This window comes from Budorcas taxicolor, chromosome 23 (assembly GCF_023091745.1).
Source record: "Budorcas taxicolor isolate Tak-1 chromosome 23, Takin1.1, whole genome shotgun sequence".
Taxonomy (NCBI): domain Eukaryota; kingdom Metazoa; phylum Chordata; class Mammalia; order Artiodactyla; family Bovidae; genus Budorcas; species Budorcas taxicolor.
In genome coordinates this window covers 31,629,028-31,655,049 of record NC_068932.1, presented here as the reverse complement: position 1 = coordinate 31,655,049, position 26,022 = coordinate 31,629,028, and positions in this window count along the sequence as shown.

Here is a 26,022-nt window from a genome sequence, read left to right as displayed (position 1 = left end):
TGCATACAGATTTCTCAGGAGGCAGGTCAGATGGTCTGATATTCCCATCTCTTGAAGAATTTTCCAGAGTTTGTTGTGATATACAGAGTCAAAGACCTTGGCGTAGTTAATAAAGCAGAAGTAGGTGTTTTTCTGGAATTTTCTTGCTTTTTCGATGATCCAGCAGATGTTGGCATTTTGATCTCTGGTTCCTCTGTCTTTTCTAAGTCCAGCTTGAACATCTGGAAGTTCACAGTTCACGTACTGTTGGAGACTGGCTTAGAAAATTTTGAACATTACTTTGCTAGTGTGTGAGATGAGTGTAATTGTGTGTTAGTTTGTACATTCTTTGGCATTGCCTTTCTTTGGAACTGGAATGAAAACTGACCTTTTCCAGTCCTGTGGCCACTGCTGAGTTTTCCAAATTTGCTGACATATTGAGTGCAGCACTTTAACAGCATCACCTTTTAGGATTTGAAATAGCTCAACTAGAATTCTATCATCTCCACTAGCTTTCTTCATAGTGATGCTTTCTAAGGCCCACTTGACTTGGCATTCTAGGATGTCTGGCTCAAGGTGGGTGTCACAACACTGTGATTATCTGGGTCGTGAAGATCTTTTTTGGTATAGTTCTTCTGTGTATTCTTGCCACTGCTTCTTAATATCTTCTGCTTCTGTTAGGTCCATACCACTTCTGTCCTTTATTGAGCCCATCTTTGCATGAAATGTTCCCTTGGAATCTCTAATTTTCTTGAAGAGATCTCTAGTCTTTCCCATTCTGTTGTTTCCCTCTACTTCTTTGCACTGATCACTGAGGAAGGCTTTCCGATCCCTCCTTGCTATTCTTTGGAACTCTGCATTGAAATGGGTTTATCTTTCCTTTTCTCCTTTGCTTTTTACTTCTCTTCTTTTCTCAGCTATTTGTAAGGTCTCCTCAGACAACCATTTTGCCTTTTTGCATTTATTTTTCTTGGTGATGGCCTTGATCCCTGCCTCCTGAACAATGTCATGAACCTCTGTCAATAGTTCTTCAGGCACTCTGTCTATCAGATCTAATCCCTGGAATCTATTTGTCACTTCCACTGTATAGTCATAAGGTATTTGATTTAGGTCATACCTGAATGGTCTAGTGGTTTTCCCTACTTTCTTCAATTTAAGTCTGAATTTGGCAATAAGGAGTTCATGATCTGAGTCACAGTCAGCTCCTGGTCTTGTTTTTGCTGACTGTATAGAGCTTTTCCATCTTTGGCTGCAAAGAATATAATCAATCTGATTTCAGTATTGACCATCTGGTGATGTCCATGTGTAGAGTCTTCTTTTGTGTTGTTGGAAGAGGGTGTTTGCTATAACCAGTGTGTTCTTTTGCCAAAACTCTGTTAGCCTTTACCCTGCATTATTTTGTACTCCAAGGCCAACTTTTCCTGTTATGTCATAATATTATGGAGTAATATTAGTAATATCGACTAATATTACTAACAATGTAGTATGTTACTCTACATAATAGTTTTTTTTAATGCTCATTTATTAGGCCAAATCAGCTCTTAGTTGCTGCCCATCTGATCTTCATTGCATCACATGAATCTTTCACTGAGGTTCAGGGACTCTGTATTTGTGGTGGGCAGGTTTAGTTGCTTCACAGCCTGTGGGATCTTAGTTCCTCTACCAGTGATCGAACCCACATCTCTTGAGTTGTTAGGCAGATTCTTAAGCACTGGATCACCAAGGAAGTTCCAGAACAGAGATTCAAATCAGAGGAATCCCCACTTTGTTATAACAAGCCCAAGTCCATCATGTTCTACATTTTGTTGCTGAAGACTCATGCTAGCTCAAGTCAAGTTTTAAGACATATGCCACACTCTTGCACTACAAAGATAGGGAACATTTATATAAATATATAGACGTGGTGGGGGAAAGCCTTTCAGTACTTGACATTTCAAATTTCTCCCTCTCTCCTCCCAGTCTAATTTTATTTACATCTCTTATACTGCAATTTGGTGATAACTATATCCTCTCCAAATTCTGATAAAAGTGATCCTTGGACCAGCCACATTTACCTCTTAATATGATTCCACACACATACTCTTATTTGGAGATTTTAGGGACCCCTGTTCTCTGCCAGATTGAGAGGCAACAGAGTCAAAAATCTGAAGAGCCAACTATTAGCTTTATTGTCAATGAAGCTGTTTTGGAGGATGTGGCTTAGATATGTAGCAACACAAGGTTACTGATGCTGAACCCTGGAATCAGGCTCCCTGCCTCGTCAGAGGCTCACAGCATAACCACGGTCCTTTCCTCACAGGGACTTGTTCTAAACGTGTAGACCAGGAGGAGCAAACTGGAATTTTAATTTCCAAATTTGGAAATAAGAAAGAAGAAAGAAGCTAAACCAAGAATTTCCCTGAACAACTGTGAACAACTACTTATCCTTCTAGAGAGAGAAATGAGGTTGAGGGTGGAAAATTCAGGGAAAGAAACCAAAGAGGTTTCTCTATGCCAGTGCCTTGAACCCATTATATATTTTCTCATTTGCATTGAGAGATCCAAGTTTCTTATCCCAAGTTCCCTAGAATAAATGTTAGGGCCATGTATGTATTCCCAGATCACTGCTGCTGCTGCTGCTGCTAAGTCGCTTCAGTTGTGTCTGACTCTGTGCGACCCCATAGACAGCAGCCCACCAGGCTCCCCCGTCTCTGGGATTCTCCAGGCAAGAACACTGGAGTGAGTTGCCATTTCCTTCTCCTCCCAGATCACTAGATATATCCATATATGGGCTGAGTGTCACTGTCTTAGGTTTGGGATTAAGAAAAAATGGTTTGAGACTTTCTCGTACTGTATCATCTTAACTGTCGCATCCTATATTGCTCAAGTCTTTCTCCTGCCAAGTTGCAGCAGGAGTGAAGACAAGAACTCCTTGACTTGCTGGAGTTTTGAAATATGTTTTGAAATAAGGGCTTCATCTCTCTGAGGTGCTGAGCTAGACTGATCCATCAATACAGGTTTCACTGAGAGGGGCTTCTGTACCAAGTGATATAGTAGCACAAAGAAGTGTCACTAAGTAGGTAGGAATGGCCTGCATCACGCTCTCCTATGCTGCATAATTTACTGTGGGAGGGTGCAGACATGCCCAACCCCCATCTCACCTGCTGAATTGCCAAGGATATTATTTCCAATGTGTGGTAAATAAGAATATTTTAGAATAATTGTTAGCTTCTTAAGTGTATCTAGAGGAATCTAAACACTTGAGCAATGTGGCATTCACTGTCTCTAGTTTGAAACACACAAGTTTTTAACAGTACATGAGTTCCTTTTCTTTCTGAACTCAAATTTCCATTCCACTTCCCACACATAATTTTATCCTAATGTAATGTATTTTAAGCTTGAAACTGTTTTCTACAAAACCCTATTATGTTTTTCTAAATGAAAAGTATTATATATAAATGGATTTGTCACTTTTTATTGCCTGTTAGCATAAGGCTCTAAGAATTAACTTTTTTCTGTATGAGATATTAAAATTATTATTTTGTATTTAAGCAAATATATTTTAAATTCTGAACAATATTGATTAAAAATAAGATTTTATAGTAAATATTTCTTAATGAGAGGGAAGAGATTTTTAGATTAGATGGTATATTTTGAACAAGTGTCAATTATTGTTAGAATGAGGTGGAATTAACCATCAATTTTACTTCTCTCTTTTTGTCTTTAAAATGTAAATAATGGCCAGCTATATTTAAGATTTGTTGTAACAATGCCACTCAATTCTTTGAATGCTTTCTGAATTACACACTAAAAAAAAAATAGGGATTTATCATTAAAAAGTATTGCTAGTCATCTATTGACAGCTCAGATTACATTGCCCTTCAATTTTATTGAAAACAAGTTAGAAACTACGTGTCTTACAAAGGATTGATTTCTAAATCATTAGTCATTCACTTTATCGAAACCAATAACAGCATTTCAAATCCGTTACTTTATTTAATGCTCTGATGATTTTTACTCCCTAAGATGATGGTTCTTAGTGAGAATTAGAATAGTGTGAGATGTGCTTTCCTTTCGTAAAGCTGGGAGAAAAAGGAACACCATCACCACCTTAGCCACTTATCAGGTAATCTTTAATCTGAAGATTGATTTCCATAAAACTATACCTGCCTGGTAACCAAGGTTGTTGTGCTAAGGCTACTCTCTGAAATAGAAAAGCTCAGATTTATAGTATTTGCTGAGTTCCCTGTTGTAAATATACCCATGATATGCATCTGATATCACTGAACTGCAGAGCTGGAAAAAAAGAGGTACAGTCAGCTCTCCGGAGCCAGTAGAAGCTGAACACCCACCGCTCTGTACCCCGTAGAAGTCGTCATCTAGGCTGATTTGAATACTGCTGCTCTAGATCACTGTAAGTCTCCGTTTCAATCTTAGCATTTTTTTAAAAAATCAAAAGGCAATTTAAATAATAATTATCTCTTACAACCCAGAAGGTGCATTTTGCAGATAAAGGAACTGCAGTTCATAAAGAACAACTAACTTGTTCAAGGTCATACAGCTAGTTTGTGAGAAGCACTAAACCAAGAATTCAGATTTTCTACTTTCAAAGCTGTTATCGAGTCCACAGGTTAGTTTTTTTCTGGTATCCTAACAATCTCAGGGTTGGAAGGAACCATGTGGACGTTTCATTCTCTGTCTACTACTTGCTGGCTTCCCAGGAGGTGCTATTGGTAAAGAACCCATAGATTTGCGATCCCTGGGTCAAGAAGATTCCCTGGAGGAGGGCATGGCAACCCACTCCAGAATTCTTGCCTGGAGAATCCCATGGACAGAGGGGCCTGGTGGTGGGCTAGTCCACAGGGTTGGACATGATTGAAGCGACTTAGCATGCACGCATGCTACTACTTGCAGGAATCGCCCTCCCTAATATCCTCTAGAGATAAGCATCTAGTTTCTGGTGAAATATTCCCAGAAATGTTGATTCTTACCTTTACGGTGAGTTCAGTTTCATTTTTTGACCGGCATTATTACCCCACTCCCTTCTTTTTTTACATTGACCAAATACCTTTTCATGTTAATTTCAGTAAGCTATTTCTGACCTGACTTCTGAAGACTCTGGGTTAAATCTAACTGTTCTTTCATGGGACTGACTTCAGCTATTGAAGGATTTTAATTGTAATTTCAGTCCTCTGTTTGATCTCTCAGTGCAAGAAGTAAATGGAGTCAATGCAGCCGGTGGTTTATATTGGGGTGTATGAGCTATGAAAATCCTTGGTCATCTAATGAAGCCTCTCTGATATTATTTGAGGTATATTATCTCACCCTTGGCATTGAAGCACCAACATTCTACTCACAGAAATTTGAGTCTGCAAGGTAAGATAAAACACTTCTCCCCTCATGTACTCCATCCCTTTCCACAGTCAACGTCAGCTCTTCATTTTACTTCCAAACTGTATGTTTATTTAGCCAAATTCATTTTCTCTGCCTAAGATGGTAAAGAAGTTTATATGTTATTCAAAGTGCATGGTTGAAGAGCAAACTAAAGCTTATATCACTGATTGATTTTTTTCTAATTATGTCACTTTCCCTAGCTAAGCATGCAAATGGCTTCAGTGTTTTTCATGAAGCATTTTACTAGACTATAATGTGAGCTAGAACAATATAATTGATGACTAAAAGTTAATATTTTTGCTCTAAGTTCAGGAAGAAGAGATATTCATTCGGAACACATCTGTTCAACATTGTACTAAGAAATTAGGCAAGAAAGAGAAATAAAAGTCATATATATTAGAAAGGAAGAAGTAATTATTTCTATTTGAAGATGATGGCATGATCTTACGTGTAAGAAGTCCTATCAGTTTAGTTCAGTTCAGTCACTCAGTTGTGCCTGACTCTTTGAGACCCCATGGACTGCAGCACTCCAGGCCTCCCTGTCTATCACCAACTCCCAGAGCTTGCTGAAACCCATGTCCATTGAGTTGGTGATGCCATCCAACCATCTCATCTTCTGTCATCCCTTTCTCCTCCCTCCTCCAATTTTTCCCAACATCAAGGTCTTTTCCAATGAGTCAATTCTTTGCATCAGGTAGCAAAAGTATTGGAGTTTCAGCTTCAGCATCAGTCCTTCCAGTGAATATTCGGGACTGATTTCCTTTAGGATTGGCTGGTTGGGTCTCCTTGCAGTCCAAGGGACTCTCAAGAGTCTTCTCTAACACAGTTCAAGAGCATCAGTTCTTCAGTGCTCAGCTTTCTTTATAGTCCAAATCTCACTTCCATACATGACTACTGGAAAAACCATAGCTTTGACTAAATGGACTTCGTTTGCAAAGTAATGTCTCTGCTTTTTAATATGCTGTCTAGGCTGGTTATAGCTTTTCTTCCAAGGAGCAAGCATCTTTTAATTTCATGGCTGCAGTCACCATCTGCAGTGATTTTGTAGCCCCCTTCAAACTAAAGTCTCTAACTGTTCCCATTGTTTCCCCATTTATTTGCTGTGAAGTGATGGGACCAAATGCCACGATCTTAGTTTTCTGAATACTGAGTTTTAAGCCAACATTTTCACTCTCCTCTTTCACTTTCATCAAGAGGCTCTTTAGTTCTTCTTTGCTTACTGCCATAAGGGTGATGTCATCTATATATCTGAGGTTATTGATATTTCTCCCAGCAATCTTGATTCCAGCTTGTGCTTCATTCAGCCCAGCATGTCACATGATATACTCTGCATATAAGTTAAATAAGCAGGGTACAGCCTTGATGTACTCCTTTCCTGATTTGGAACCAGTTCATTGTTCCATGTCCAGTTCTAATTCTTACTTCTTGACCTGCATACAGATTTCTCAGGAGGCAGGTCAGGTGATCTGGTATTCCCATCTCTTGAGGAATTTTCCACAGTGTGTTGTGATCTACACAGTCAAAGGCTTTGGCATAGTCAATAAAGCAGAAGTAGATGTTTTTTCTGGAACTCTTTTGCTTTTCGATGATCCAAAGGATGTTGGCAATTTGATCTCTGGTTATTCTGCCTTTTCTAAATCCAGATTTAGAAAAAGAAGTCCTATCGAATGCACTAAAAAACAAAACTAATAAATTCAGCAAGATACAAAATCAATGTATGAGTCAATTGTATTTCTGTGCACTAGCAATGAACAACTGAAAGAAATCAGAAAAACAATTTCGTTTGCAATAGAATCAAAAAGAATACAGTACTTAGGGATAAAGAGCTGTAAGAGTTGTACACTGAAAACTTAAAAATATTGTTGAAATTAATTGAAAAAAGATTATAAATAAGTTAAAAGGCAGTCTATGTTCATGGATAGGAAAATAATATTGTTAAGATGACAATATCCCATAAATTGATCTACATATTTAATGCAGTTCTTACTAAGAATCCAAGTGCCTAGTTCTGCAGAAACTGACAAGCTGATCTTAGCTTTTATATTGAAACTCAAGGGACTGAGAATAACCAAAAGTCTTCAAAAATAAAAAGTTGAAAGACTCATATTTCCCAATAAGTTATGCGAAGCCTATTGCTTCTGTTTCAGGAGAACCGTAACTAATGCACACTTACGAAGCAATCTGATACTTGATCTGAGGCTCTTTGGAAAGCTCTCCTTCTTCATGACAGATTTCCTTCCTTAAGCTTGTTTCTAGAGAATCTGCCATTAGATTAGTACAATACATTTTCAAAGAGATAGAAATCAGAAAATCAATTCCCTAGCATTTTAATGCAGTGTTTGTGATTAACACTACCCAATAAGGCAGTAAAGTTCTGGGTATTTCCAGTCAAGAGTAGGGTCTGAACAACATGAGGGATCATGTCACTAAATGGAGAGTGAAAGTATTAGTCTATCAGTTGTGTCCAGCTCTTTGTGACTCCATGGACTATAGCCTGCCAGGCTCTTCTGTTCATGGAATTTTCCAGGCAAGAATACTGGAGTGCCATTCACTGGAGTTGCCATTCCCTTCTCCAGGGGCTCTTCCCACCCCAGGGATCAAACCTGCATCTCTTATGTCTCCTGCATTGGCAGGCAGATTCTTTACCATCTGAGCCAGCAGTTAGCAGAGGCCACAGTTAAATTTGTGGCTACTGGCACTGAACACAAATTAAGAGGGGGGGAGGTGGGTGGAGAATTTTGCTAGCTGTTGAAGAGGCTCTAATAACTTATAAATGCCTAATTAGCATATGTCACCAAAGAATTCTTTAAGTTGTCTGCTGGTAATTGGCCCAGGAAAGTCACAGATGGCTTACAATCTTTGAGAAGAAACAGTCTTTCCATTTTGCATTATGTCATAGCCTAGACGATGTACTTCAGTACCACAAAGTTGAAGATAATCCTTGGAGATTTGTGTCCCTGAAATGCTAATGCTGTCAGCAAATGAAGGGAATCAATTCTTTAATTGTACATTCTGTTACATTCTGGAAATGTAACATGTTATTTAAGAACAGAGTCCTGGGTGATTAGGATGCTTCTAAAGCTATGGTTAAATAATTGTAAGAAGTAAGAGGGTATTTTGTAAACCATTGGGGCAAACTGTCGATATATATTATTCATTTTCCCAAGTAAAATGCAAATAGATACTACAAGTCTATGTGCAAGTGTATACTAAGAAATTTGTTGTTCTTTAGTTGCTAAGTCATGTGTGACTGTGAGACCCCATGAACTGCTGCACAGAGCTTTCCCAATGAGTCTGCTCTTTGCATCAGGTGGCCAAAGTATTGCGGTTTCAGCATTAATCCTTCCAGTGAATACTCAGAGTTGATTTCCTTTAGGATTGACTGGTTTGATCTCCTTGCAGTTTGAGAGACTCTCAAGAGTCTCCTCCAACACCACAATTTGAAAGCATCAGTTCTTCAGTGCTTAGCCTTCTTTATGGTCCAACTCTCACATCCATACATGACTACTGGAAAAATTATAGCTTTGAGTATACGGACCTTTGTTGGCAAAGTGATGTCTCTGCTTTTTATTATGCTGCCCAATACAAGGCATAGCTATACTCATGTAAAGTAAGCAGCTATTTTGAGTATTGATAACAGGATGGTATTAGGGTTTGGGGTTGCAGAGAGTGGAAGAGACACAGTCTTGTTAATGATCCTTAAATCCTAAACAGAGCAGAAGCCATGACCCTCTCTCTGTCCTTAGAACAGATATGCTACAGGCAGGTAGAAGGGATAATGAATCCTTTCAGGAAGTATGCAAACACAGTGGCCTGCATTATCCTTTCATACCCTCCCTTTTGAGTGACTCTACACATGGACATCACCAGATGGTCAACACCGAAATCAGACTGATTATATTCTTTGCAACCAAAGATGGAGAAGCTCTATACAGTCAACAAACACAAGACCAGGAGCTGACTGTGGCTCAGATCATGAACTCCTTCTTGCCAAATTCAGACTCAAATTGAAGAAAGTAGGGAAAACCGCTAGACCATTCAAGTATGACCTAAATCAAATCCCTGATGATTATACAGTGAAAGTGAGAAATAGATTTAAGGGCCTAGATCTGACAGAGTACCTGATGAACTATGGAATGAGGTTCGTGACATTGTACAGGAGACAGGGATCAAGACCATCCCCATGGAAAAGAAATGCAAAAAGGCAAAACGGCTGTCTGGGGAGGCCTTACAAATAGCTGTGAAAAGAAGACAGGCAAAAAGCAAAGGAGAAAAGGAAAGATAAAAGCATCTGAATGCAGAGTTCCAAAGAATAGCAAGAAGAGATAAGAAAGCCTTCTTCAGCAATCAATGCAAAGAAATAGAGGAAAAGAACAGAATGGGAAAGACTAGAGACCTTTTCAAGAAAATTAGAGATACCAAGGGAACATTTCATGCAAAGATGGGCTCGATAAAGGACAGAAATGGTATGGACCTAACAGAAGCAGAAGATATTAAGAAGAGGTGGCAAGAATACACGGAAGAACTGTACAAAACAGATCTTCACGACCCGGATAATCACGATGGTGTGATCACTAATCTAGAGCCAGACAAGTGGGCCTTGGAAAGCATCACTACGAACAAAGCTAGTGGAGGTGATGGAATTCCAGTTGAGCTGTTTCAAATCCTGAAAGATGATGCTGTGAAAGTGCAGCACTCAATATGCCAGCAAATTTGGAAAACTCAGCAGTGGCCACAGGACTGGAAAAGGTCAGTTTTCATTCCAATTCCAAAGAAAGGCAGTGCCAAAGAATGTTCAAACTACCGCACAATTGCACTCATCTCACGTGCTAGTAAAGTAATGCTCAAAATTCTCCAAGCCAGGCTTCAGCAATACGTGAACTATGAACTCCCTGATGTTCAAGCTGGTTTTAGAAAAGGCAGAGGAACCACAGATCAAATTGCCAACATCCACTGGATCATTGAGGAAGCAAGAGAGTTCCAGAAAAACATCCATTTCTGCTTTATTGACTATGCCAAAGCCTTTGACTGTGTGGAACACAATAAACTGTGGAAAACTCTGAGAGAGATGGGAATACCAGACCACCTGACCTGCCTCTTGAGAAATCTGTATGCAGGTCAGGAAGCAACAGTAAGAACTGGACATGGAAAAACAGACTGGTTCCAAATAGGAAAAGGATACGTCAAGGCTGTGTATTGTCACCCTGCTTAGTACATCATGAGAAATGCTGGACTGGAAGAAACACAAGCTGGAATCAAGATTGCTGGGAGAAATATCAATCACCTCAGATATGCAGATGACACCACCCTTATTGGCAGAAAGTGAAGAGGAGCTAAAAAGCCTCTTGATGAAAGTGAAAGAGGAGAGTGAAAATGTTGGGTTAAAGCTCAACATTCAGAAAATGAAGATCATGGCATCTGGTCCCATCACTTCATGGGAAATAGATGGGGAAACAGTGGAAACAGTGTCAGACTTTATTTTTTTGGGCTCCAAAATCACTGCAGATGATGATTGCAGCCATGAAATTAAAAGACGCTTACTCCTTGGAAGAAAAATTATGACCAACCTAGATAGCATATTCAAAAGCAGAGACATTAGTTTGCCAACTAAGGTCCGTCTAGTCAAGGCTATGGTTTTTCCTGTGGTCATGTATGGATGTGAGATTTGGACTGTGAAGAAGGCTGAGCACCAAAGAATTGATGCTTTTGAACTGTGGTGTTAGAGAAGACTCTTGAGAGTCCCTTGGACTGCAAGGAGATCCAACCAGTCCATTCTGAAGGAGATCAACCCTGGGATTTCTTTGAAGGAAATGATGCTAAAGCTGAAGCTCCAGTACTTTGGCCACCTCATGTGAAGAGTTGACTCATTGGAAAAGACTCTGATGCTGGGAGGGATTAGGGGCAGGATGAGAAGGGGATGACAGAGGATGAGCTGGCTGGAAGGCATCACTGACTCGATGGATGTGAGTCTGAGTGAACTCCGGGAGTTGGTGATGGACAGGGAGGCCTGGTGTGCTGTGGTTCATGGGGTCGCAAAGAGTCGGACATGACTGAGTGACTGAACTGAACTGAACTGGGACAATTTTGATAAGAGCATTGCTGGATTGAGAGTTTAAAGGCTCAGCCTCCCTAATGTGTCACACTTCTTATCTGTTCGAGACCTAGAAGCTCTTGGGGAAAGATTTAAGTTCAGAGGTATTGATAGTGAGCAATCAATCTGTGAAATTATTAAATTACATACTGGGGATTCTTCTTGGTGTTATAGAAAGAGTCCAGTGATCCATATTTAATAGTAGCATCCCTTTTTGAAAGAAAGTCTCATTCCAACTGATTAACTGGGGTGGGTTCACTAGGCAGAAAGGATGTTGATTGGCAAAAGGAACCAGAGGAACAAGAGTCAGTGAAACAAAGGTCGTCTAAGGGGTATTTGAGATTTCAACTGTTGGAACTTTTTTGTTATTCTGAGTAAGAAATGATTGAATGGCAGAAAGGTTTGTAGTAAAGAGTGTAGCTTAGAATCATCTAGAAATAGAAGCCTCTGCTTTTGAAAATGCATGGAAATTTTTCCTTTCCTTGTTAAGAGTAGAGAGGCTACTTTTTCAGAGGGCTGTCATTCTGTCAAAATTTTGAGATTTTTATCTTTCAAGCTAAGCTAAGGAATTATTCTTCCAGAGCCTCCTTTCCTTACTGCGTTGGCCAGTGTCTTGGTATATATCAGGTGCAGAGGTGCCCTTGTTCTTGGGTTTACCTAATCACTTAATATAAAAAGCTATTATTTTGGTCTGAAATTTTTTCTTTCTGAGTCAAAATACCATCAAAATGTTCAGCAAGCCCTGTTAATTTAGGAGGTGGGCAGACAGTCTCTCTGTCCTCTACCTAAATGTGCCACCTCTGGTTTAAGAATATCAACAGTGAGTAATGGCATAATTAGGATATCTTTTAGTTAGTTAAATCGCTCAGTCATGTCCGACTCTTTGCAACCCCGTGGACTGTAGCCCACCAGACGCCTCTGTCCATGGGATTCTCCAGGCAAGAATACTGGAACGGGTTGCCATTTCCTTCTCCAGGGGATCTTCCCGAGCCAGGGATCAAACCCAGGTCTCCCTCATTGCAGGCAGACGCTTTAACCTCTGAGCTACCAGGGAAGCCCTGGTGTAGGATATCTTTGTCCCTGTCAAAACTACTGTATTTCCCATGAGATTTCTTTAAGCAGTTTCTGAAATCAGAGATTGATTTATTCATTTTCTGTTCATAAGGCTGGATTGTTAATAAGTCAGTTTTAACAGGAAAGACCTCAGGGATAGCTGTTAATTATTCTATAATCAATACACTGCAGTTTCTAACCCAGGTTCAAATCTTTAGGTCTCACAAGACAGTGAACCAATTGATAGTGATCAGACAATCCAGGATTATAAGATCATAGGGCAGTTCTAAATACTTCATTGAACTGTTTTCCATTGTGTGTGTGTGTGTGTGTGTGTGTGTGTGTGTGTGTGTATATATATATATATAGTTGAAGTATAGCTGATTTACTGTGTAGTGTTAATTTCTGATGTATAGCAAAGCAATCCATATATATTCTTTTTCTGATTCTTCTCCATTGTAGATTATTATAAGGCATTGAATATAGATTCCTGAGCTATACAGTAGGACTTTATTGTTTATTTTATATGTAGTAGTATGTGTCTGTTAATCCTAAGCTCCTAATTTATCCCTTCCCTCCCCCTCCCACCTTTCCCCTTTGGGAACCATGGCCTTGTTTTCTGTCTGTGGGTAGGTTTATATTTTGTAAATAAGTTCATTTTTATAATGTTTTAGGTTATATATAAGTGATGTCATGTGATATTTGTCTTTCTTTGACTTACTTGGTATAATAACCTCTAGGTCCATTCATTTAGCTGCAAATGGCATTATTTCATTGGTTATGTAGAAAAATAATAGTTTTGTATGTCACTTGTAACTAATCATTTTATTAAGCTCTTTTACTAATCTCGATAATTTTTCAGAGTTCTCTTGAGTTTTCCAAACAGATAAAAATAGGTGAAAGGAAGTGAAACTCCAGCCCCTCCTTCCCATACCACAAAACTTCATTCTTCTTGCTTTTGTATTCACCCATTATCTTCCCCCAGAAGTTGTGGTGAGCTAATCTTATTACCAATCAGGGTTCTTGGACTCTTTGATCAATCGAAATTGATGAGACTAGATGAGAAATTCAGGCAAGGCTTTATTGGATCTAGCATTGTAGCAGGAGGGAGCAAAGACAAGTAACTGATTCACTTGCTCGCTCAGGAGGTGGGGTGAGCTGATCCCTCGAATGGGATGTGGGTAAGGGCAGGTCTAGGGTCTGGCCAGAGGGGTGATTTGGGTGGTGTGCCCACCCATTTTGTGGTTCTATGTACAGGGTGCATAGATTTTTATTTTTCTGTCTGTTCCTCAGAGGTAGCAGTTAGGTTTTTGGTCTTTTTTATCTTATTGTTCATAAGTCACCCAACTGGGCATGCATACAGTTATTTTTAGTCCCTTATAGTGTCTTTGTATTTTACTGCTGGAGGAGACAGCAAGGGGTCTCAGATCCCAGCCTGTATCAGTCTGATTGATCATAATCTAGGATGGTTGATGGGAACACCTCTATTATTGATACAACAGCAACAGAAATAGTTACCTTTTTGTGTTATATTTCTATAAGATTTTGGTTACTGGGGTTGTGAAAGTGAAAGTGTTAGTCACTCAGCATGTCCCAGTCTTCACAGCTCCATGGACGGTAGCTCTCTAGGCTCCTCTGTCCATGAGATTATCCAAGCAAGAATACTGGAGTGGTTGCCATTCCCTTCTCCAGGGGATCTTCCTGATGCAGGGATTAAACCCTGGTCTCCTGCATAGGAGGCAGATTCTTTACTGTCTGAGCCCCCTATACCAGCTTCAAAAAAAAAAAAAAAAAAGGGACTCTCTCTTTTCATGGAAGAGTTAAAACGATATGGGTATTGTCTGCTCCTTGAAGGATTCATATAATATCCATCTGGGTCTATTATACATCATAAAAATTATTTTTTGAAATTCAACTTCTATGGAGGAAGGAGAGAGGCATTCTTGATTATCATCCAATATTCTTTATAATTCTTAAGTGCATTTTGATCATTTACATTATTAACAAAGTTTATCAATTTTATTCAATTTAAAAATTTTCAGTTTTCCTTTTGTCATAAACTCTTATTCATTTCTAATAGAAGATAGCTCCCTCACCCCCAACACATGCTCTTGTCTTCTTTTTCCCCCAAAATATACACATTTCTAGATGCATGATTAGTTTCTAGAACCACTCTGCTTTGTTAATAATTTTTCTTTACCTTCTAATTCATTCATTTATGCTTTCATCTATCATTCTTCTCTCCTACTGAAGTATATTTTGTCTCTTTCCTAACTTCTTGATTTTAATGATTATGTCCTTGTATTTATTTTTTGGCATTTAAAAATGAAAGCATTTATGATGATATAATTTCCTTTGAAGGCAGCTTTGAGCATATTTCATAAATTTGATTTGTAGAGGTTTTTATAGTAGCTATTCTCTAAAAATCTGTAACTGCAATGCTCTTTTCCTCTGTGATCTAAAGCTTCTTTAGAATGTTTTAGAATTTCGAGTTTTTTTTTCTAGATTTAAATGTTTCTTACTAATTTTAATTTTCATTGCTTTGTTTACCCATCATCCAGTTTAAGAACGTTTGCTTCCTAAGAAGGTAGGATTGAGCTGTACTTTCTATAGTGTTTCCAATTACTTGGAATAGTCCTTGGTTTCTCTAATTCCCTAATGATACTTAGTTTAGTTTGTTTGGTGTCATAGTTTTGTTGTTTTATTTATTTATTCTTTGACTGTGCCTTGCAGAATGCAGAATATTAGTTCCCTGACAAGCAATCAAACCTGTGCCCCTCTGCATTGGGCGTTCAGAGTCTTAACCACTAGACCTCTAGGGAAATCCCTGTTTGGGGCTTGGGGTGAGGAGTTATGTCTATTTCTGTACCTATCTCAGTTGTAAAAACAACTTAAAGATAGAGCCCATATTTTATAATTCTTTCTGTTTCCCCATATTACTTATTATTAGTTGATCAGTAAATATATGTGTACTTCTTTATATCTCAGAGATGGTGAGACTGATACAGAATGTAAACAGATCAAAGCCCTTGTTAAGAGTTGTTGATGTGATTAACCTTTTTACTAAAACCTATTTACATGATGCATTCTTCTTCTGATTGTGAAAAATCCTGCTTTCCTGCCAATGACCATGAGCATGAAAACTCATGTGACTGTTAACACTGACCATTTGTGGAGCACATCTACATTCCAGGCACTGCTTTAAGAACTTGCTATGTTATTTCATATTTCTTCACAATAGCTCTCTCAGGTAGATATGGTAATTATCTTCAGTGCCCAGATGAGGGAGAGGAAGCTCAAGGTCAAGACCATGTTCAGGCTCTTCCAGGTGTACAGACGATGCCTTGATTGGATTCCGCATTTGTCTATCCCTTCTCCTGCTCCACATTAGATTCTGTTAATTTACTCTCCTACTTACTTACTCATTCTCTCTTTCATTCTGTCCAGCATTCAAACAGCTAAATGTTGGCTGATTTATTTTGCCAGATACAGGACTAAAAGGCAAGGAATGCGAATGTGCATAAAACATGGCTCCTGCTTTTGGTGACCTTCCAGAGTCCAGTGGGGCCTTTTCTCTGACATGTACCAAATTGTATGCTGTTCCAGAATGTGCTCATTGTATCTAGGCTTCATATAGTCCCTTCACTTCAGTGTTCTCTGCTCCCATGCTGTTCAGGTGTTAACCATTTGCCCAGACTGATTCAGATCCCTTGCTGTGAAAGGCAGGGCATATAGAGTCATTGTATGCTCTTCATATGTGCAGAAAGAACCCAGGGTTTTAATAGCCTTTCTCTACCCACCTTCAACTTTGTTTCCCTCAGGACAATAACATAAGCTTAAAGCCAGAGACAATTATAACAATGTTATTTCTTACGGGGAAAATTGATGTTGCCAATTTGCAATACATGCCAGACTCCTGAAACTTACACAGAAATCACTCTTGAGGGGCAGGGAAGACTAGCTTCAGAAATATATTTTATATGAAGGAAAACCACCAGAGTATTTCTTTACCTAGACTGTGTAGTCATCTGGGCTCAGAATAGGCTTAGAGAAATCTCAACCATAAGCTCTTTTCTTCTGCATGTCAGCCTCCAGGCACCCAACTCAGAGCCTACATAAATGCCACAGCTCCACACGTGTACCACTGTGTACCACCTAGAGTGACAAAGACTGGACCAGGGAAGAAACGTGCAGAGGGGCCCCTGTAACCTGTCTCCCTGAACTGAATGGGCTCTTCCACAGGCTTTGGATGTTGCTGGGAGATTTCAGCTGGTAAAGTATCACTCTCACTATGGTCATCACAACCTCCCATCATCTCCTGTCGCTTCACTCTACTTTTTTTCTTGCTAGCCTAACCTTTAATAATTTACATGACTATCCATCTATTTCTAGTGTTCCTCCCCATAAAAAACAATGCAGCAACTTTGTTTTGTCTATTTTTGTACATGTGATGCTAAAGCAGTGCCTCACAGATGGTCAGCTCTCAGCACAGATTTGTTTGGCGATTGAATGAACCATGATGAATCGTTATGATGATCCACACTGTTTCCGTCTTATTTACCACCATCTTCTCCAGCTACTCGATCACCATGCATGTCAACATCTCCCTCATTTTCTCACAATCTTTTGTGTCATTGGTACTTCACAATTCTCCTGGGGCCTTCCCATCCTTGCCCCCTCTCAATATTTTCAGCTCTCGTTTCTGCTGTCAGATGAGGTAGGCAGGGAAAAATGAATATCCCCAGCTCACCGATGAGGAAGCTGAGCCCCAGAGAGGCAAAGTAACTTGCTTTGGTTGGTCTGGGGCAGAAATGTAACCACCACATTGTTTATTCCTCTGCTGTGGTGCTAATGACCCACTTGCCTGGGCAAGGACTATTTGTAAATGGTGTTTGAACCAAAGTCCTTTCCTTCTTTATTCTCTTAAGAGTACTTCTCACAGTGCCTGGCACCCAGTAGTAGCTTAAGAATATTGAAGGACCAGATGACTTGAGAGGCTTCCATGACTGAGCCTCCAGCTTCGTTTTCAGCCTTGGCACTCCTGCACCCCAGCACAGGTCTAGACACTGTCCTTTAACACAGTGATCTGCTGCCTAAAGTTCTTTTTCTTGTACTTCTCTCCCACTGCCCAATCTGCCTGCTTCATAAAGCTTTTCAGGCTCTTCCAGCTTAAGTTGACCATTGTTCCCTTGGATGAAAACCATAGCCTATAACATTCCTCTGTTATAGTTTTGGAGAAAATACCAACCCACTCCAGTATTCCTGCCTGGGAAAGCCCATGGACAGAGGAACCTGGTGGGCTACAGTCCATGGGGTTTCAAAGAGTCTGACATGACTTAGCGCACGCACTGCTAGTACTGCTACAGAAGTGTGGTGGACTTTAAGCCCCTAACGGGCAGCAGGCATGTCAATATAGCCCATCAGTGTATCACAGCATCTATCAGTCCGTCAGCATCCATCAGCCTGTCACAGGCACACAGTGGCTGCTGTGTGTGCTCAGTGTCTCCATGTCTGATCCTTTTCAACCCCATGGACTATAGTCCTTGTCTCCTCTGTCCATGGGGTTCTCCAGGCAAGCATACTGGAGTGGGCTGCCATTTCCTCCTCCAGGGGATCTTTCTGACCCAAGGATCGAACACATCTCCTGTGTCTCCTTCTTTGGCAGGTGGACTCTTTACCACTGAGCCCCCTTGGAATCTCTGCAGTGACTGCTAGTAGCACGTAACACTGTCGGCCAACCACTAGATTTGTTGATATGTGTGTGTGTGTGTGTGTGTGTGTGTGCATGCACATGCATGAGTGCACACACACTTGCTCAGTTGTATCCAACTCTGTGGTCTCATGGACTGTGGCCTGCCAGGCTCCTCTGCCCGTAGAATTTTCCAGGCAAGAATATTGGAGTGGGTTGCCATTCCTACTCCAGTGGATCTTCTTGACCCAGGGATCAAGCCCATGTCTCTTATGTCTCCTGCATTGGCAGGTGGATTCTTTACCACTGAGCCACCTGAGAAGCCATATATATATATATATATATATATATATATATATACACACACACACATATATAGTTTAATCCTCATAATAGCCCTATTAAGTAGTGTCATTATTATCCACATTTTATAAGTGAGATGTAAGGTTCAGAATTGTTCAATAAGAAGCCAAGTCCAGCTAGAATTGTTAAATAAGAAGCCAAGGCCACCTCTCTTCTAGTATCAGTAAACAAGGAACACATTAAATTTTGCTATATGTGAATCTGTCCTTGAATCTCAAGCAAAAATCCAGAATCATAAAAAAAATCACTTAAGCAATGTGAATTTAATAGTTTTTAAAATTACATGGAATGATTTCTGATCTTGTGCTTTCCTTGAGACAGGTGTCTTCCACGCATCTTGCTGAGTGGTGCACTTCCTCAAATGGAGGTCCGTTTCACATCCAAGACCTCCTCCTTTTCTTATGCTCAAAAATAAACAGGAGTGGCTTCCGTGTTGACAAGCTCTCTCTGTGCCTGTTCTGGTGGGTGGTGTTTGCTACAAAGTAACATGGCTAAGTTGGCATTCTTTTCTTATTGTGTTTCCCTTCTACAAAAGATAGCTCAGTAGCAAGTCTCAGTGGCAGGGATTGTGCGCCATTCCCTAGTCCCTCCCCAGGCTACCTTCTCATATATATAATCTAATAAGGTAGTATTACCCACCTAGGATGACTATTTCAATATACTTCTCCAAGGCATGAAGCCTCTTACCTGTCTTCTTAGAGTCTCACCTAAAAAAAATTACTTCTTACCAGACTCTTCAAAACCATAATTATAGTGATATGCTTGTGTCCTTGGCACTATTTTCATGGTAGCAGAATAAAACAAATGTGTACAGTGATCATTCTTTTCCCCTTGAGTACTGGGGAAAAAAAAAGAAGACTTAAGAACTTGAGTTGAAGAGAAAGAATAAACACACTTTGTTCATTTTTGCTTCTTTCAAGTGTGGCCCTTGCCAAACACATGGAGGGAACTCATCCTTAATGTGAGCAGGGCCCTGTCTCTCTCTAATATTCCTAGAGTTCACGTCAACCTTATTTAAAGGAGCAGTGGGAATCTCTTTGAGACTCTCTAGTCTAATTAGCCACCAATAGTGAATGAATAAATTAGTCAACAAAACTACCATATGTTTAGCTGCCAATAGTGAATGAATAAAATAATCAACAAAACTACCTTATGTTAAGAGAAGATTCAATATCCTTATTTTGTTAGAATAAACCACTGCAACTCAGGAAAGGTGAGTTATCTGCACCCTGCTCAAGTAGCCTGGTGTTGGTTCAGTTCAGCTCATTTCAGCTACTCAGTTGTGTCCGACTCTCTGTGACCCCATGAACTGCAGCACATTAGGCTTCCCTGTCCATCACCAACTCCCAGAGTTGCTCAAACTCATGTCCATCGAGTCAGTGATGCCATCCAACAATCTCATCCTCTCTTGTCCCCTTCTCCTCCTACCTTCAATCTCTCCCAGCATCAGGTTCTTTTCCAGTGAGTCAGTTCTTTGCATCAGGTGGCCAAAGGATTGGAGTTTCAGTTTCAGCATCAGTTCTTCCAGTGAATATTCAGGACTGATTTCCTTTAGGATAGACTGGTTACATCTCCTTGCAGTCCAAGGGACTCTCAAGAGTCTTCTCCAACACCACAGCTTGAAAACATCAATGCTTCAGCACTCAGCTTTCTTTATGATCCAACTTCACATCCATACATGACTACTGGAAAAACCATAACTGACTAAACAGACCTTTGTAGGCAAAATAATGTCTCTGCTTTTTAATAAGCTGTCTAGGTTTGTCATAGTTTGTCTTCCAAGGAACTAGCATCTTTTAATTTTATGGTTGCAGTCACCATCTGCAATGATTTTGGAGCCTAAGAGAATAAAGTCTTTCACTGTTTCCATTGTTTCCCCATCTGTTTGCCATGAAGTGATGGGACCAGCACCCTGCTCTGGTAGCCTGGGGTTGGTGCCTGCTTCTATTTTATTTTGCTCTTTTGGCTGTGCTGTGCAGCAAGTGGGATTTTAGTTGCCTGACCAAGGATTGGACCTGCATCCTCTGCACTGAAAGCACGGAGTCTTAACCACTGGATCATCAAGGAAGTTCCTGCTGCTGCTGCTGCTGAGTCACTTCAGTCGTGTCCGACTCTGTGCGACCCCATAGACGGCAGCCCACCAGGCTTCCCTGTCCCTGGGATTCTCCAGGCAAGAACACTGGAGTGGGTTGCCAGTTCCCTCTCCAATGCATGAAAGTGAAAAGGGAAAGTGAAGTCGCTCAGTCGTGTCCGACTCTTAGAGACCCCATGGGCTGTAGCCCACCAGGCTCCTCCTCCCATGGAATTTTCCAGGCAAGAGTACTGGAGTGGGGTGCCATTGCCTTCTCTGAAGGAAGTTCCTGGTACATAGATTTTTAGAATCCAGAGACTCACAGCTCTGCCACTTATCTTTTATATGACTTTTGGTGGTTATTTAACCTTCTGAAACTTGGATCTTTACCTGCAGAATGGTGACAATAATGATTTTTTTTTTTGTCTCATAGAATTAAGAACAGAACAGGCTATTTTCTGTCTTATGTAGCTATATCTCTAATGCCTAAAATGATGCTTGACATGTAGAAAACACTCAGAACATACCTGTGCAAGGAATGAATGACTAACACAGGGCATGACATATAGTAAGTATTCACCTGGCCTGGTGAATGATAAAAGCAGGATTCAAAACCAGGTCTTGCTGATCCTGAGAGCAAGTCCAGGCAGTTCTTTCTTCATTGTTGCCCATCTGCCCACACGTCATTTTCTCTCCTTCTCCCACCCACAAAGAGCTTCATCTTTCAGCCACTAAAATTGCTTTGTAAATAAAGTCTTCCACTTAATTCATTCTGTACCCAATTGTCTGAATTCAACCAAAAACAAAAACAAAAAAACCTGAAGCTTTCCAGGTGTCTATAAGAAAAAACATAGATTCTGTCAGCTTACTTTCAAAGTGTCTCTTTTTTCCTAGACCCACTAGCACCTCTAAACTTCTCCAGAATTCTTAAAACAAACTCTGTCTACCAGACTGAGCAACTCAGTGTGCCCCTAAGCTTTCCCTCTGCTCTGCCTTCTTCACCCCCGTCCACTCTAAGGTTCTTATCCTTTTTGTCAGTCAGAACATACTCTGCCTCAGCTCAATGAAACATGCTCTGACCACGCTAACTGTAGTTTTCTTTTTCTTCTTTTGAATTTGACATTTTGATCGATGACACACCTATGGTTTTTTCCTTTGTTTTAAAACATACTTATGATAAAATCCCCCATGCTACTTGCATTTTTGATTTTCAAGCAAGAATAACTTGCTGTATCCCTTGGATACAGCATATGCTAGTTTCAGCTCTAGTAAAATGACAAGGCATTTCCTCAACTATAAAATGGGAATAATAGGATCTACATTTCTGAATTGCTGTGATACCTACAATAAAGGCATTGTGTTCCATCAAGCACTTTGCACATAAAATGTAGTTACTGTTGTTAAATATTACTTGTTTGCTAAATCTGAGTAAAGATGCTGGGCAGAGCATGTTCTGAAAATACCGAGTAATGTTGGTAAATGTTCTTCAGTTTATAAAGCCAGCCCTCCGTTCTCTCTTGTCTTTGGTGGAACCTAGTTTCCTCCATATCAAATTTCCCTCTGAGCCACCAGGGAAGCCCCCCTAAATTAATATTACTCAGTTTGGTGTGAAGGACCCAAAGATTCTCATGAGTCTCATTAGTATAATTTTTTACCCCCATCCCTAGTGCTGCCTCCCGATGTCTATACTGTTCACCTAGGCCAGGACTGGTGTGTGTAGGAAGCAAACCAGATGTTGTCTGCAGATTGGAAAACTCAGAGACACTTTACCTTACCTCACCTCCTTCTACAGAGGGTGCGTCCCAGAAGGTTGGCCTGTTTTGATAAGATTAGTTTTTATTTAAGCCTGGAAGCGGAAGGGCTGGGATAATGTCAGGAGGACCAGCCCTCATGCTATTTCCTATTGTGACTAGCAGCAGAACGGAGAGATTTCTCATTCCCAAAGGTCAACATGGAATAGTTAGGAGGTGGGGAAGAGGTTCTGATGAAGTTCCAATCTTTGAAGAAATCACAGTGTCTCTGGCTTGGCCCCATGCTTCCTGGAGTTCCTGTTTCCTGGAGGACAGGGGGAAACTTGTAGACCTCTCACACCCGTGTATGTACTAGAGCAGGGGTCCCCAACCTCCAGGATCCAAGGCCTGACCATCAGAGGTGGAGCTGACATAATAATAGAAATAAAATGCACAATAAATGTAATACCCTTGAATCATCCTGAAACCATCCCCCAACTCCTACCCCTGGGTCCGTTGGAAAATTGTCTTTTCCCAAAACCAGTCCCTGGTACCAAAAAGTCTGGGGGCCACTGCACTCAAAGCAACTTGAACAGAGCACTGGCTCACTGGCTCGGGCGGTTAACTCTTCAAGAGCTTTACAACTTCCCCTACCCTAGTCAACAGTCAGCATCTTTACAACAGGGCTCTGAACGGTGTTTATGACCTCTCCTAAGTCATAAAAGGAGAAAATGTATGTTTACTTCAAAGCTAAGCATGTTTCTAGTAATTCTAGTAGGTACCTGGGTGTTGGTTTGGATCAAGCTTTTCTTTCTTCAGTGGAGGAACAATTATGAGTCACAGTCTTAGGCTCTTGGAATTGTCCATGTGAGAACCACACAAAGATTTTGCTTTATATGTGGCTTTCTGGACCTCCACTGCAGACATTCAGAATTAGACTCTCTGAGGGACTGGCCTAGGAATTTACATTTGACAAACTCTTCAGAACTAAAATTTGAGGGTCACTGAGGAGATCAGCCCTGGAATTTCTTTGGAAGCAATGATGCTAAAGCTGAAACTCCAGTACTTTGGCCACCTCATGTGAAGAGGTGACTCATTGGAAAAGACTCTGATGCTGGGAGGGATTGGGAGCAGGAGGAGAAGGGGACGACCGAGGATGAGATGGCTTGATGGCATCACGGACTCGATGGACGTGAGTCTGAGTGAACTCCGGGAGTTGGTGATGGACAGGGAGGCCTGGCGTGCTGAGATTCATGGGGTCGCAAAGAGTCAGACACGACTGAGCAACTGAACTGAACTGAACTGAGGTACCCCACACTACTGAGAACTGAGTTCTCATGACCTTCTGTGTTATGAAACTAAGACTTTGTTTTTCTTCATTACTCATTGGCTAGAGGAAATTGACTCCCAGTTTTCATCTGATTTGGAAGAATACACAGATTTCTTAAACTGCATCACTTTTGCGTTCCTTCTTTAACACGTACATTTCTTGAGCACTCTCTGTGGGCCAACAACAGTGCTAGATGTGTGGCTCCAAAGAAGAATAAGGCATGGAATCTGAATTCAAGGAACTTCTAATCTCTTAAGAAAGCACATACGTGCCATTAGGTGTGAGGGGAGCTCTGACAGAGGTCCACAAGGACAGAATGAAGCCAGGAGAGAGAAATCAATTCTTCCTGCGGAACATGGTGGCCATCATAAGTGTTTTCACACAGTGGACAATGTAGAGGTGTTCATCGAGCAGACAAGCTGGAAGAAAGGTAGCTTTCAAGGCTGATGGAGCAAAGACATGAATTCTAAAATAGCAAGACAGGTTTGGGGACCTGAAAGTGGTTCAGCATAGCTGGATGATATGCTAATGGGTAGAGGAGGAGGATTGCACAAGAAATGTTCTCTGGGAGATAAGGAGTCCATTAAATATCCATGACAAGGAATTTAAACATTATCTGCTAGGATTGTTTTCTCAAAGTGTGGACCTCAGGGTTTCTACAATAGACTTGCCCAACTGACTCAGGATTTCCAGAGGTAGGGCCTCATACTGGATATTTTAACAAGCATCCTTAATGGCCAGTACACCAAGTTTGGAACCCACTATTTGGTAGGGTGGAGTCATTGGAGGACTTTGTGCAAAGGAGAGAAATAATCAGAAAGAACTATTCATTGGAATGAACAATGGATTAGCTGGACTGAGGTTGAAAGCAAGGAAGGTCTAAGAGGCTAATTAGTAAACCACAGCAATTCTCCAGGTGAGAGATAATGAGGAATTCATCTAAGGTAGGGTGTACCTTGGATGAAGGAAGAGGGATAGATTGGAAGGTGTGTAAAGAAAAAGGATTTATAGGGCAGAGTTCAAGTAGAAACAGATTTCCGAGAAAGTAGTGCAGCCAAGTACAAAGCTTAGTAATTGTTGAAAGTTTTAGCCACTTTTCTGGGATCATTTCTATTTTATATGGCAAAAGAAATGCTCTTTCATCAGGACTTTCTTTGTAAAGGTAGACACCTTTATTCATTCTTATGCATACATATGAAGGTGCATGAAAAGTCACACTAGTTTGAGAACCATTGAAGGCAACATTTTGGATGGTGCTGAAAGCAACTGTCTCCTCTCAGAGACACAATTCTGCATGGTACTCCCAGTAGTGGCTGCGGTTATCCCAGTTTGCTTGGGCTGCCATGACAAAATACAAGACTGGGTGTGTTAAACAATAGAAATGCCAAGTTCTGGAGGTTAAATTTTCATGGTCAAGGTGCCAGGAAGTCTGACTGCTGGTGAAATCTCTTCCTTTGGGTTGCAGGTGGCTGCCTCTTCATTGTGTGATCACGTGGCCTTTCCTTGGCTAGTGTGCTGAGAGGAGGGTGGGCAGGGAGTGAAGTGATTTCTCTGGTGTCTCTTATTAGAACAGTGACTTATTAGATCAGGACCCTACCCCTACCACCTCACTTTAAATACTTCCATAGAGATCCCATGTCCGAATACAGCCACACTGGGGATTCAGTTCAGTTCAGTTGCTCAGTCGTGTCCGACTCTTTGTGACTGCATGAATCGCAGCACGCCAGGCCTCCCTGTCCATCACCATCTCCCGGAGTTCACTCAGACTCACGTATATCGAGTCTGTGATGCCATCCAGCCATCTCATCCTCTGTCGTCCCCTTCTCCTCCTGCCCCCAATCCCTCCCAGCATCAGAGTCTTTTCCAATGAGTCACCTCTTCGCATGAGGTGGCCAAAGTACTGGAGTTTCAGCTTTAGCATCATTCCTTCCAAAGAAATCCCAGGGCTGATCTTCAGAATGGACTGGTTGGGTCTCCTTGCAGTCCAAGGAACTCTCAAGAGTCTTCTCCAACACCACAGTTCAAAAGCATCAATTCTTCAGTGCTCAGCCTTCTTCACAGTCCAACTCTCACATCCATATATGACTACTGGAAAAACCATAGCCTTGACTAGACGGACCTTAGTCGGCAAAGTAATGTCTCTGCTTTTGAATATGCTGTCTAGGTTGGTCATAACTTTTCTTCCAAGGAGTAAGTGTCTTTGAATTTCATGGCTGCAGTCACCATCTGCAGTGACTAGGGCTTCACATATGATTTTTAATGACACAAGCATTCAGTTGATAACATTCCACCCCTGGTCCTTCTTTTATGCAGAATAAACTCATGTAATGCCAGCAGATGCAG